The sequence below is a fragment of the Benincasa hispida genome, chromosome 1 (genome assembly GCF_027475165.1).
Source record: "Benincasa hispida cultivar pf3 chromosome 1, pf3_genome.v1.1, whole genome shotgun sequence".
Classification (NCBI taxonomy): domain Eukaryota; kingdom Viridiplantae; phylum Streptophyta; class Magnoliopsida; order Cucurbitales; family Cucurbitaceae; genus Benincasa; species Benincasa hispida.
This window is the reverse complement of record NC_143478.1, coordinates 3,272,811-3,286,748: the sequence shown is the minus strand read 5'-3', so window position 1 is coordinate 3,286,748 and position 13,938 is coordinate 3,272,811. Positions and strand designations below refer to the sequence as shown.

At 28.0% G+C, this 13,938-nt stretch overlaps 1 pseudogene across 1 annotated transcript; it reads left to right on the top strand.

The window, feature by feature from the left end:
• The first annotated feature begins 264 nt into the window (after positions 1-264).
• Positions 265-12,528, top strand: LOC120092902 (very-long-chain aldehyde decarbonylase CER1-like; annotated as a pseudogene). The gene is made up of 9 exons (XR_016524121.1): positions 265-691; positions 943-1,166; positions 1,717-1,949; positions 4,895-5,114; positions 6,183-6,558; positions 9,869-9,970; positions 10,653-10,964; positions 11,662-11,835; positions 11,968-12,528. The product of XR_016524121.1 is annotated as a very-long-chain aldehyde decarbonylase CER1-like (transcript).
• The last annotated feature ends 1,410 nt before the right edge of the window (positions 12,529-13,938 follow it).

Below are 13,938 nucleotides of genomic sequence, written 5' to 3'. Positions count from 1 at the left end.
TCAAGGAAGTCTATAACCGGTTTCTGCATCTTCTTGGGTGATTCCATAATTAGTTGGAAAGCTAAGAAGCAGTCTACGGTATCCCGTTTTTCTGCCGAAGCTGAATACCGAGCTTTAACTGCTACTACAAGTGAATTGCTATGGGTTGAACAACTTCTTCATGAGCTTTCGGTACCTTTTATTCATCCCTCTTTAATCTACTATGATAATGAGGCTGCTGTCCATATTGCTGAAAATCTGGTTTTTCATGAAAGGACGAAGCACATTAAAATTGATTGTCATTTTTTCCGAGATCACATTGTTCGTGGCAATGTCAAACTTCTTCCCATCTGGTCTCACTTGCAGCTTGCTGATATCTTCACCAAGACTTTGCCCAAAACTTTGTTTTTCTCCTTACTATCCAAGATGGGTATTCTTGATATAACCACACCATTTTGAGGGGGAGTATTAGAAATTAGTTTATATTTTGTTATAATTTTTGTTATACGGGTAGTTAAATGGTTAGTCACTGTTGTAATTATACTTATTTATAGGCCTCTTTTGGTTAATAAATGATATAACGGATTTATTTACTCTGCTTTAATAGAGACTTGAAAACTTAGCACACTGAGCTTCAGCTTTTGCTTTGTTCATGGCTTCTAATCCCGGGATCCTCACTGTTTGGCCATGGACGCCTCTCGGGACCTTCAAGGTATTTCTCATCTCCTCTCACTTTTTTCTTTCTTTTTTTGTTGCGTTCCTCCGTCGTTCACGATATTTTTTCGCACATTATGCTTCTTGCCCGCCAACTGTTTGTGAAAATGTAGAATAGAACATTACGCTAATGAACCTCTGATCTAGATTCATCGATGATCAAACATCTTTAAATCATTATTTCTTTTTCTTTTGAATTATGATTTTCTATGTATTTTGAAATTAATGTGTAGTCTTTTTGGTTTGTAGTATGTGATTTTGGCGCCATGGGTGATTCACAACATTTATAAGTATGTGGTGAAGGATGAAACAGAGAGGGACATTTCATCTCTTGTGCCTTTTCCATTTCTTTTGTGGAGAATGATTCATAACCAGATTTGGATCTCTCTGTCTCGTTATCGAACTGCTAAAGGCAGTGCTCGTATCCTCGACAAGGGCCTCGAATTCGATCAAGTCGACAGATAAAGAAATTGGTTCGTCTTCTCAATCTAACTATTAAATCATTATCATTTAGCTCCCTATAAATTTCTATTGTTTTAACCATTTGTTTTTATTTATGAATTTTGACGTTTCTTTTGAAAAGAAAAACACAATTTTAAAAGACAAGAGATCAAGAAATTAAAAACCAACATCTCCATTGATAACTATTTAGTTTCTAGTTTTTTATTTTCGAAATTTGAAGTTATAAACACTACTTCCACCTCTGATTTGTTTATTTTATAATCAACTTTCTATCAATGATTTTAAAGACTTAACCCAAGTTTTTATAATTGAAAAAATGAAAAATAAATAGTTTTCAAAACTTAGTTATGTACGTATAATTTGACTAATAATTCAAATGTTTAATTAAAAGGTAATAGTTAAAATACTGATATAATTAAATTTAACATAACCCATTAACTTAAATTTTCGTGTCAATCAAAGATTTAACATGGTATCAAAATAAGAGGTCTTGTGTTCAAATCACGACCTAAATGATTTAAGTTGATTGATAAAGAATTGAATGTTGTTGTGTGTGGACAGGGACGACCAAATATTGTTGAACGATTTGATATTTTACATAGTGAGCAATGTAGTGGTGAAAGCTTCGAATCTACCTCTATGGAGGACAGATGGAATGGTTATTACATTTATGCTACATGCTGGTCCAGTGAAATTTCTTTATTATTGGTTTCACAGAGCTCTCCACCATCATTATCTCTATTCTCACTACCATTCTCACCACCATTCTTCTATTGTTACTGAGCCAATTACTTGTAAGTCATTCTCACTTCACTTTTGTATTTTTTAAACTTATACTTGGGCCAATTTCATAGTCGAATTTAAAAAGTAATATTAAATTTGTTCAGGCCAGTTTGGTAACCATTTAGATCATGTTAATAATTTAGGTATTTTTTGATAATTATTTTATTTTTGATTTTTGAAAAAATTAAGCCCATTAACACTCTTTCCACCGCTTATTTTATTTTATTTTTTTTAAAATTTTTGTTTTTTTGGTTATCTACTTTTTGCCAATATTTTAAAAAACCAAGTGAAAATGTGAAAACTAAAAAAAAGTAGATTTTAAAAACTTGCTTTTGTTTTTGGAAATTAGTTAAGGATTCAATTTTTGTAATTCAGAAAGATGCAAACTGTCAAGAGTAAGGGAGAGAAAATAAGCTTAATTTTAAAAAAACAAAAAACAAAAAACAAAATGGTTAGCAAAGGAGATATTATTTTTTATAGTTTTGAAAATTAAGTATATAAATACTTTTCCCATTTCTAAAATTTCTTGCTTTGTTAGCTATTTTTACCAATGCTTTCTAAAACCAAGTCAAGTTTTGAAAACAAAAAATGTAGGCCTCATTTGATAACCATTTCATTTTCGTTTTTATTTTTTGAAAATTAAACTTATAAACACTCTTCCCACTTCTATTTCTTGCTTTGTTATCTATTTGTTACGAATGTTTTCTAAAATCAAGATAAGTTTTGAAAACAAAAATTGTAAGTTCTGTTTGATAACAATTTGATTTTTAGTTTCTTGTTTTTGAAAATTAGGTCTATAAACACTATTTCCACTTCCAAATTTATTCTTTTCTTATCTACTTTTTATCAATGGTTTAAAAAACTAGGCCAAAATTTGAAAACTAAAAAAAAGTAGATTTCAAAAACTTGTTTTTATTTTTGGAATTTGACTAAGTATTCAATCATATTGTACTTAAGAAAAATGCAAATCATTGTAAGAAATAAGGAGGAAATAGACTTAACTTAAAAAAAATGGTTACCAAACGGGGTCGTAATTTTTGTTTTTAGAATTTGACCAAGAATTAATTTTTTTTTTTACTTAAAAAGAATGCAAAAACATTGTAAAAAATTGAGAAGAAATATAATTAATTTAAAAAAACCAAATAGTTAGCGAATGTGGTTTTAGTTTTCATAATGTGATTGGTGATAATATTTTCAAAAGTTAGTAACAAAGGGAAAAAAAGAAGGATGAAAATAGTGTTTATAAATTTACAGATTAAAAATAGAAAAACAATATTTTTTAGTTCAATAATTTCAGATGTGGGAGATTGGACTATATTGATATTTTTCGTCGTAATTGATTTCTCATGCACTAAGCTCGGATTGGATTAGGGAAAAAAAAAAAACAGTTACCAAATAATATAACCTAACTTTGTTTTCTCACAATTTTGTTTCAATGGTTTTCATCTTTATTAAATAACATTTTAATAGTCGAATTATCATATGCCATTTTTGTTGATTTGAACTAAAAATAATTTTTTTTAGTTCTAGTTAATTAATGTGAGGATAGAATCTACCTTCTTGTGGAAGTAACTCCATCATTTTTTATGAAAATGAAAGATCAATTTTTTGGAAAAAAAAAAAGATAAAATGTATTAAATATTTAAAATATGAAGAAAACATTTATAGAGATTGCCCCCCTAACCATTCAAATATTCAAATTCTTTTGTAGTAATTTTTTTTTTAGAAAAGAAATAATAATAACGTCATTTTAGGAAGTACATAATATTAATGGAAGAAAACTCAAAACAATCTTAATATGTCAAAGCACTACTCTTTTCCACAGTTAATTCTACTCTTCCCATGCCCTTTTAAGCTGCATCACTATTCTAAAGTTCAAAAATGTCTTTCAAATGTTGTATATATATGCTCATAATTTCCTTTTTGTTTTCATTTTTCCTCATAAAAAAGATTGTCAACATTTTATTCACCAAAAGTGATGATTATTAAACTATGAGTAATAATTAGACTGCACATAATTCTTATATTCCCCACTATTAACCACAAAAAAAATAGAATTAGAAAAGAATTATTTTTTTAAAAAAAAACAAAAACGTCACGTGACAATATTTCATTAGATAATACTTGAGATGTACTAAGATAGGTGCATTCAAGGGAATACCCAAATTTTTTTCTTAAATTATTGTTGTGACAATATATTTGATTATATAGACGTGCCACTCGAATATTATTAGACATGGAAATTACCATAATCTATTTCATACACACACATATATATAACAACATTCCTTTTAAAAAAATTTGAACTTATCTGTTTTAATGAAAAGACCCAAAAAAGAGATGTTAACACATTAAAAGTAAAATCGAAACGGTTTAAATAACATTTTAGTCCTATACTTTCAATTGTCAAATTTTAATCTCTATACTTTGAATAAATCTTAAATTTAGTCCTCAATGTTAGTTGATTGTTATTTTTTTTTAAAGATTTTTTTGTTATCTATGTCATTTTTGTTAAAAATTTTAAAATATCTTCCCATATTTTATTTTCTCGCATGAAAGTTATTATTATTATTTAATCAATTTTGGTAAAAATTAATTTTGAGAGACTAAATTTAAGATTTATTAAAATACGATGATAAAATTAGACAATTGAAAATATAAAAAACTAAAATCAAATAAACTTGAAAGTTTGGGGACCAAAATCGTATTTTGATTCAGTCAAAAATTTTAAAAGATGTTTAACAACTTAATTAAGAATCACGGAAAAGAAATAGTTGCGTAGGTAGTGTAGTTTTAAATAATAAAGCTATATGGATATTAAAAAAAATGATTATATATATTTAGAATTAAAAGAAATGATTAAGATTGGAATTAGTAGGTAATTATAGTAGAGGAAGAATGTAGTTTATTTATGATAAAGATAATAATGATATTTAATATAAGTTGGAAATGGCAGCTGTGATACATCCATTTGCAGAGGAATTGGCATATTTCATTCTGTTTGGCATACCTTTTACGGCGGCATTGTTGAGTGGAACAATGTCGGTAGTAGTTTATGTTGTTTATATTACTTACATTGACTTCATGAACAATATGGGACATTGTAACTTTGAGTTCATCCCTAATCGCCTCTTCATCCTCTTTCCTATTCTCAACTTCCTCATCTATACTCCATCGTAAGTTCCTCTATCTCCTTTCTATAATTATTTGATTTTTCAATTTCTTCTGCAACTTTTTATGACGGTTTTCATCTTATATGTTTTTTTTTTAAAAAAAATCATAGCCAATTTTTGGGGAAAAAAAAAACTTGATATAGAAGTAGTGTTTACCAACTTAGTTTTCAAAAACTAAAATAAAAACACTAAGACACTACTTGATTATCATTAAGACCCCATTCGAAAACCATTTTGTTTTTTAAAAATTATTTGTTTCTCAACCTTTAGAAAAATAAATTCTTACCACAATTATCATCTTTCTTAGGTAAATCTTTGAATTTTTAGTCAAATTTCAAAGATAAAAATAAGTTTTCACTAGATTTAAGATTTATTGAAAGTATGTTAATTAAAATTGGACAATTAAAAATACAAAAACTATAATTGAATAAGCTTTAAAATATAAAGATCAAAATGTTATTCTAACCTTAAATTTTTTATTTTTGGATTTTGATTTTTTAAAAATGGAAAAACATAAAGTTATGATAAAAATTATCGAAAATAAAAATAGAGTCTTTTCAACCTTAATTCTCCAAATAAGAGAATAAGTGAGTGACTTGTACTCCTCGCGTCATGTTATCATCCTTGGAATCTCTTTATGACTCCTATATTTATTTATTTTCAATAATCTTTATGATAAAATTAGGTATTTCAACAAAATAGGTATATACATGATCAAGTTAAATTACACCATTGGAATTCAAACTTTTTTGAGTTGTGCTTGAACTTAAATTTTTTAATAGATTTGTTATGTTTAATAGATCATTATTAATCCTAAAAAATTGTTTGAATAGTCTGTGAACTGATCTAAATTTTAGGCCTAATAGATATTTGAGTTTTCATTTTTGTATTTAATAGGTTTTAATTTATAAAATAGTTTTAAAGTTTAGACACTATAATTTTGGTTTTGTATGTAATAATAGATTTGTGAATTTATAACCTCAAAAATAAAACTTGATATTATTATTTTTTTAAGAAAATTGTTTAAGTTACATAATGGATACTTTCTTAATTTTACATTTGAAATGGCAGGTTTCATTCGTTGCATCACACGCAATTCCGAACCAACTACTCCCTTTTTATGCCTTTTTACGATTATATCCACGGCACATTGGACAAATCTTCGATACTCTTCACAAAACAATCTCTCCTAAAACAAGAAGAGGTTGCTGACGTGGTCCATCTGACTCATCTCACAACTCCCGAACCCATCTACCATCTACGGCTTGGATTTGCCACGCTGGCATCCAGGCCCTACACCTCCACGTGGTATCTGCGGTTGCTGTACCCCATCACCTTAGGGTCCATGCTGCTGACGTGGATATACGTCCGTACATTTGTCATCGGGAGGGACAAGATTGATGAGCTTAAGATGCAAACGTGGGCCATCCCCAAGTATAAATTTCAGGTGACAATTATTTAACGCTAAATTATATATAACAAAATACCTTCAAATTTTAGATGGTACTTCTAACAGCTGCATTATTATCTTTTCATATATATTTTAAAACTATCTTTAAATCAGATTTTCCCCTTTAATAATGTAATGATTCAAATTTTCTTTGAACATGTCTTAATTTTGAAAAGAATTTCTATCTTAAGGATAATTCTGAAATATTTATGAAAATTTATGATTAACATTGCAACTTTTAAAAATACTAGTTGAAAGATACGTGTGATGCACGTGACTAAAATTTTTCATGACAATGTTTTAAGACATAATTTAAATTTGATAGATATTCATTGAATTAAATTAGTAAATGCTTAATATGAAATGAAATAATTAAAATATAAAATTATATAATTGGAACAAAATTTGGGAAGTAAAATTGGTGGAGAGTGACATAAGAATATAAATTACTTTTATTATGGGATAGTTCTTTGATTCACTTTTTTGATAAAAAAAAATAAAGAAAAAAATAATATATTTCATAAGAATTATATACCTCCATTCAATAAAAAAAAAGTAAATAAATATTTAATAATTTTGATATTGAATAAAGAAAATTCTCTTTGTAATCAAAATTGAATTTTTTTCCTATTATATTAGGATCCAATATATTAAATCATTTTTTTAAAAAATTATAATAACTAAATCTTCTCATGTTTTTATGATTTTTTTAACTATTACTCGGATTTACTTTTTTAATTTGTTGAAAACTGATTTTGATGATTTTTTTCGTATCCGACTAACATATGAATTTTTGAAAAGAAAACTAAAAAAACAACAAAGTAAAAAACTATGGTTAGATTAAAATGTCTATTTAGAAAAATAAGATTACCTTCATATTTTAATTTATTTATTCTAAAATATAAAACTTCAAGAACTTTTAACATTTAAATACAATTAATAAATATATAAAATTATTATAGTAAGTAAGGATACAAGAAAAGATAGATGAATCAAATTCAAATAGAAATTGATTTAGTTGAATTATTGAATTAGAATAAAATTTGTGAAATATAATTGATATGGAAGTGACACGATAATATAAAATATTACTTTAATTATGGGGTAGTTCTTTGATGGTTGCTTTTTGGAAGTAAAAGAAGGAAAAAAAATATTTCATAAAAACATTAAAGGAAAAATCTCATTGTAAACAAAATACATATGCATGGAATACAATTTTATTTTGACATTTTTTTCTTTGATGATATGGACAATTTTTGTGAATTTTATCTCAAAATTTGATAAGTGAAATTGTTTTTTTATCATTAAGATCCTAAATCATAATTTTTTTAAAAAAAATTATAATAACTAAATCTTCTCATATTATTGTTTTAATATTTTTTTTTTATTATTATTCAAAATTAACTTTTTGAGTTGATTGATACATGATTTTAACAAATCTTTCTTTAAGTATACCACTAAGTTAAGAATTTTAAAAAAGAAAAGTATAAACAACAATGCCAAAAACAATGATTAGGGGAAAAAACTACCTTCATACTTTAAATATTTTAATTTTTTCTTAAAATATAAAACTTTTTTTTAACATGTAAATACAAAAAGAATTATGACTTCAATATTTCTTTAACAAGAAATTAATAATTTGTTGTATGTTAATGAAAATGGGCAATTTAACCAAACTTTGAGTAATAAATCAAACATTAAGTTTAAAAAATTAATCAAATAATGCTCACAAAAAGAACTATGTATATGATAATAATAGAAAAATAAATTTGAAAATTTGAACTTACCAATTTTAAAAAATAAAATAAAAAAGGACTAAATCTATAATGGTGAATTGAACTAAAATATCTATAATTATGGATTAGAATTGAGAGTGGGAAGAATCTATAATATCTATAGAAAGAACTATGTGTATACAATAATAATTTGGAAATAAATTTGAAAATTTTAACTTACTAATTTTAAAAACTTAACAAAAGAAGATTGACTAAATTTATCATGGAAGATTGAACTTAAACATCTCCAATAATGGATTTAGAATTGAGAATGAGAAGAATTTGTAATGCTCGTAGAAAGAACTATGTATACAATAATAATATAGATATAATAAAATTGGAAATTAGCCTCTACATAGAAAAACAAAGAAATAAAATTTAGATTTGGATTTAGATTAGAGATTTCACAAATTATTCAATTTTAAATCACAAAAAGGAGGCCAATGTCATACTTCACCATCTTTACAATTCTTTTGCATCGAGTGAGTTACCAATATATATCAAACACAATCGTAACAAACAATCACATGAAACGGTGGGAGTAAATAAAATTTGTGATAAGTAGTAACTAACTAAGAGATTGAAGGATATAATAGGAATTTACTTAAATTTGAAGGGCAATATGAGAAATTAAAGATTCTCATATGTCCCATTTAATATAGTATAGATATAGATATAGATAAAGATAAGAATATTATTTAAATAAATGTTAGAAGTATGACGGTAAATTTTATACAATATTTAATGAAATTTCTATCAAAATTATTTTTCAAAAAAATTCGTGCTTATATATATATATATATATGTTTTTTTTTTTTTATTAGATATCGTTTTTTCATGTAACAAAATAACTCGTTTGAAACAATAGTTTTAATTAGAATTGGTTCCAAAAGAAAAATAGAAGAGGCCAAAAGAGAATATTTTATTATATTCCTGTGTTGTTCTTACGGTATTTTTTTTCAGTTTATTTGCTAATATATAATCAATCCGTCATTAATTTTTAAGATATAATTTGATTCAAACGTGTTATATTTCAAATTTAATATAAGTATTAAAAAAAACTGGGTTTTAAAATTCTGAAAAGTAATACAATATATTCTAAACAGATTCACTCTCTAACGAATTTCTTTAAAAAATATATATTTTTTTGGAAAAAGAATTTCGTTTCATTTTTCCTTCGTATTTATTATCTTTTTTAATACAAAAATCATAAGAATGAGAGATCGAACTTTCGATCTGGAGGGAAGCTTCTAGTACGTACTTACTAACAAACCATTTTTAAAAGAATGGAAATGGATGAACTTTTTATTCTTAAAAAAAATTGTGGCTAGTAAAACAGTATCAAGTATTTTCTCAATTATTTTACAAAATAACCCCTAAAATTTCCCAATAATTCTCAAAAGCTGGCCACAGAAACCACATTTTTTGTTCTATTCTGTTCCTTTCATTGGACAGTCCTATCACATATATATATAATTAATCTTGATTTATGAATAATTAATGACATTATAGTTTAATTAATATCTGTGCAGTTCTTGCTTCAAAGGCAACCAATAAACAACTTGATTGAAGAAGCCATAATCAAGGCAGATCAAAAGGGTTGCAAAGTACTTACTTTAGGCCTCTTGAATCAGGCAAGTTATTTACATATTCATATATTTCAATTAGTCCTTATTACTTAAAAAGTTTGCATTTTAGTCCTCGACCTTTTTACATTTTTTTTAATAATTAAACCATCTTTTGTTGGTGGATATTAGAGAAATTGGGCTACGTAAAGAGAAAAAGAGGTTAAACTTTTTCTTTTTAATGTGATTAATTCCTTATCTAGATTTTTCTCAAGTTAATAAGTATCATATATAAACTTATCATCATCCCACTTTAAAATTCTCCAACAAAACTAATATAATTGAAAAGTGTTAAAACGAACATGACTAAATTAATTTTTTTATATAAAAATTGAACCGGTTTAAATACTACTTTGATCTCTATAATTTTAGTTTTAATTTATTTTGATTCATATACTTTCAAAAATATTACTTTGGTCCCTGTTTTTTAATTTTGGTTGATTTTAGTTCTTATATTTTGAAAATATTTATTTTGATCCTTATACTTAAAAAAAATGATCATTTTAATCCATTCTTACTTTAATAATCAAAATAAATTAAATTGGAAGTATAAGATTCGAATGAAGATTTTGCCAAAATTGGCCAAAACCAAAAAGTAACATTTAAATCCAATTAAATATATAACATATATTTGGATTCCTTAAAAGTTAAAACTAACAAAAAAAAAAAAAAAAAAAAAAGAAATTTGCAGGGAGAGGAGATGAACAAACATGGAGCACTATATATACAAAGAAACCCTAAACTAAAAGTGAGGATTGTGGATGGGAGTAGCTTGGCTGTGGCTACAGTGCTTAATAATATTCCCAAATTTGCAACTCAAGTCCTCCTCACAGGAAAAATTACAAAGTTGGCCTTTGCATTTTATCATTCCCTTTCCAAAAGAGGCATTCAAATTGCTGTTTTGAATTAACAACATTACAAAAAGCTCATCAAACCTTCTAATAATACCAACAACAACAACTTTGAAGCCACTATAGTCCTTTCAACTGGTTCCTCTCAAAATGTGAATACTTCCCTAACTCAAGTACTTTCATTTATTCAAGTTACAATACTATATGCTAATATAACATCGATTTTGCCTCAAAACCTAACCCACTAGGATTCGTTTGGTAATGATTTCGTTTTTAATTTTTTGTTTCTGCTTGTTTTCTCCTCACATTTCTTGAAAAAAAACACTTGGAATTCTTGGTCAAATCCTAAAAAATAAAAGAAAGTTTTTGAAAACTATAATTTTAGGGCATGTTAGTAGCTATTTGGTTTTTGAAAATTAAGCCTATAAATACTCTTTTGACCTCTAAGTTTCTTTGCTTAATTTTCTATTTTCTACCAATGTTTTAAAAAACTAAGTCAAGTTTTGGGAAAAAATAGTTTTAAAAACTTGGTTTCGTTTTTGTAACTTGGCTAAGAATTCAACTCTTTTACCAGAAAAGATGAAAACCATCTTAAGAAATTAAGAGGAGGTAGACTTAATTTTAAAAAACCAAATATTATCAAGTGGAGAAGTACTTTTTCCCCTTTTTAAAATTTGGCTTGATTTTTTATTGTATTAATAGATAATGGATAGCAAAATATGAAAACTTATTGGTAAAAGTAGTGTTTATAAGCTTAATTTTCAAAATCATATTAAACTTCATTTATTATTTATTGATTTATTGTAGTGGATCACATTTAATGATGAAATTGATTTAATTATTATACAGATATGGTTGGTGGGAGATGGAATTAAAGATGAAGAACAATTAAAGGCTCCAAAAGGAACAATTTTCATTCCCTTCTCTCAATTCCCTCCAAAGATTGTACGCAAAGATTGCTTCTACCACTTCACCCCTGCATTGAAGGCTCCTCCTTCCATTGAAAATGTTCATTCTTGTGAGGTATGCCCTAAAAACAAATTACTTCAAACCCTACTCGACATGTCGTTAAAAGCCATGTCATCCTCGTTGATTAAAAATTAAATTTCTTTAGCTAAGTTAGCTAAGTGATACAAGGTTGATAATCGTTTATAGAATTGGCTGTCGAGACGAGTGATTAGTGCATGGCGTGTTGCGGGCATGGTGCATGCGATGGAAGGGTGGACGGAGCACGAGTGCGGCAACGCAATGTTTGACGTCGAGAAGGTCTGGCAGGCGAGCCTTCGACACGGTTTTCAGCCTTTGGAAATGCCATGTACTACTACTACCTAGCTATGGTTCTTTGTAGTTTCTAGTTAATTTATATACTATGTTTAGCTGAAGTTATATCGATTTCTACATAAAAAGCCTTAAGAATAGACATATTTTTTTTTTACAAAAACCTATTGGCCTCTCTATTTTCATTAATATTGACCATTCACAATTTAGCCATCACCACGTTATATATATATATATGTTTATTTATTTATGTATTTCTTTCTCTTCCATGCATACTCTCTCTTTCCCATGCATGTTCTCTCTCCCCCATGCGTATGCTCTCTCTCCCCCATGCGTATGTTCTTTCTTCCCCAGTAATATATTTCATATATTCTCTCCCCCATAATTCACACCCATTTCTTCCTCTTCTCTTTCTTTTCTCCTTCCCCTCCTCTCTTTTCTCCTTCCTGCAATGTGAGTTGTAGGCTAAACGATGGCGTGGGGTGAATTGATGGCTCGACACGAGGTGACACAAATGACTTGGAACGAATCAATGGCGCGGACAGCGTGGAGCGAATCGACGGTGACGGGTTTGTTGGAGTTGATGCCCTAAATCTCGTAGGATCATGTAGTTTGTAAACATCTGTATGAACAAACAATTATGATGTAATAATATAAGATATTTTCTTCACAATTATCTATGAAATATGAAATATTTTAGTTGCATTAACCACAAACCAATAAACTAAGATTCCTGGTTATCGTTGTGACTTAAGTATATATGTGGAGACATACAAGTGGATCATGCCTTAAGTGATAACCTAAATGGTCTGTAGTATATAGATAAAGGAGGGAAACCTTATCCTGGTGACACTACGGATATGACCCGCTTTGTAGATATTATAAGTGTTGTAAAGTGCTACAGATGGTCTGATCCTGATCATTCATGTGGAGAAATGCGAGCAAATATGTCCTATACATAGGAGTTTATATAAGACCGGACCACGAAATTTTTAGTCTCGTTATATAACGTCGCTCATGATAAAGACTTTCATTTCACTAGGATTTTTGGGATTCGTCTGATTTGGAAGCGGGGAACTTCGCTACATAAGATAGAATTCACTCATTCCCCGAAGTAGGGGTAAGTAGATAGATTGTTCCCTTAAGAGCTGATTCCAAGGCTTGAACGATGTAGCGCCACACACTTTCTCATGGCCCGAGAAGTGTTCATTTATAGTAGGACTATAATGTATTATTCATTAGAGGAATCAGTGGTACTTAAGGAGTTAGATGTAACTGTTGGGATAATTGGTGTCCTAATTTTCCCGGAGTCTCGTTGTTTGTAATATACACATTGTTTATGAATAAAATAAGTGTTATTTTATTCTGACGATACTCATATCCAATAAACAAAACTACATGGTTATCATATGTAAACTTAAGAGTGTATATGAGATATACAAGTGGATCATGCCTTAAATAATAACCTAAAAAGATCTGTAGTATAAGGATTAAGGTGGGATACCTGATCCTGGTGATACCACGAATACGATCTGCTTTTGTAGAGGTTTGCAAGTGTTGTAAACCACTACAGATGGTAGATCTTGACCATTCATTTGGAGACATACGAGCGGGGGTGTCCTATACAAATATTTTGTATAAGACCAGACTACAAGATGATTCGTCTCTGTATATAACGTCGTTGATACTAGAGACTTACATCTCATCTAAATGACCATAGGTGACATGACCTTAATCCTGAGTGTTTTGGGAACTCCAGCCTTTGAGGGTGATCCTTTGATTAGTATGAGTGAGAGTGGCCAGATTGCCAACTCAACATGCCTATCATTTTGGGGACTTGTCTGATTT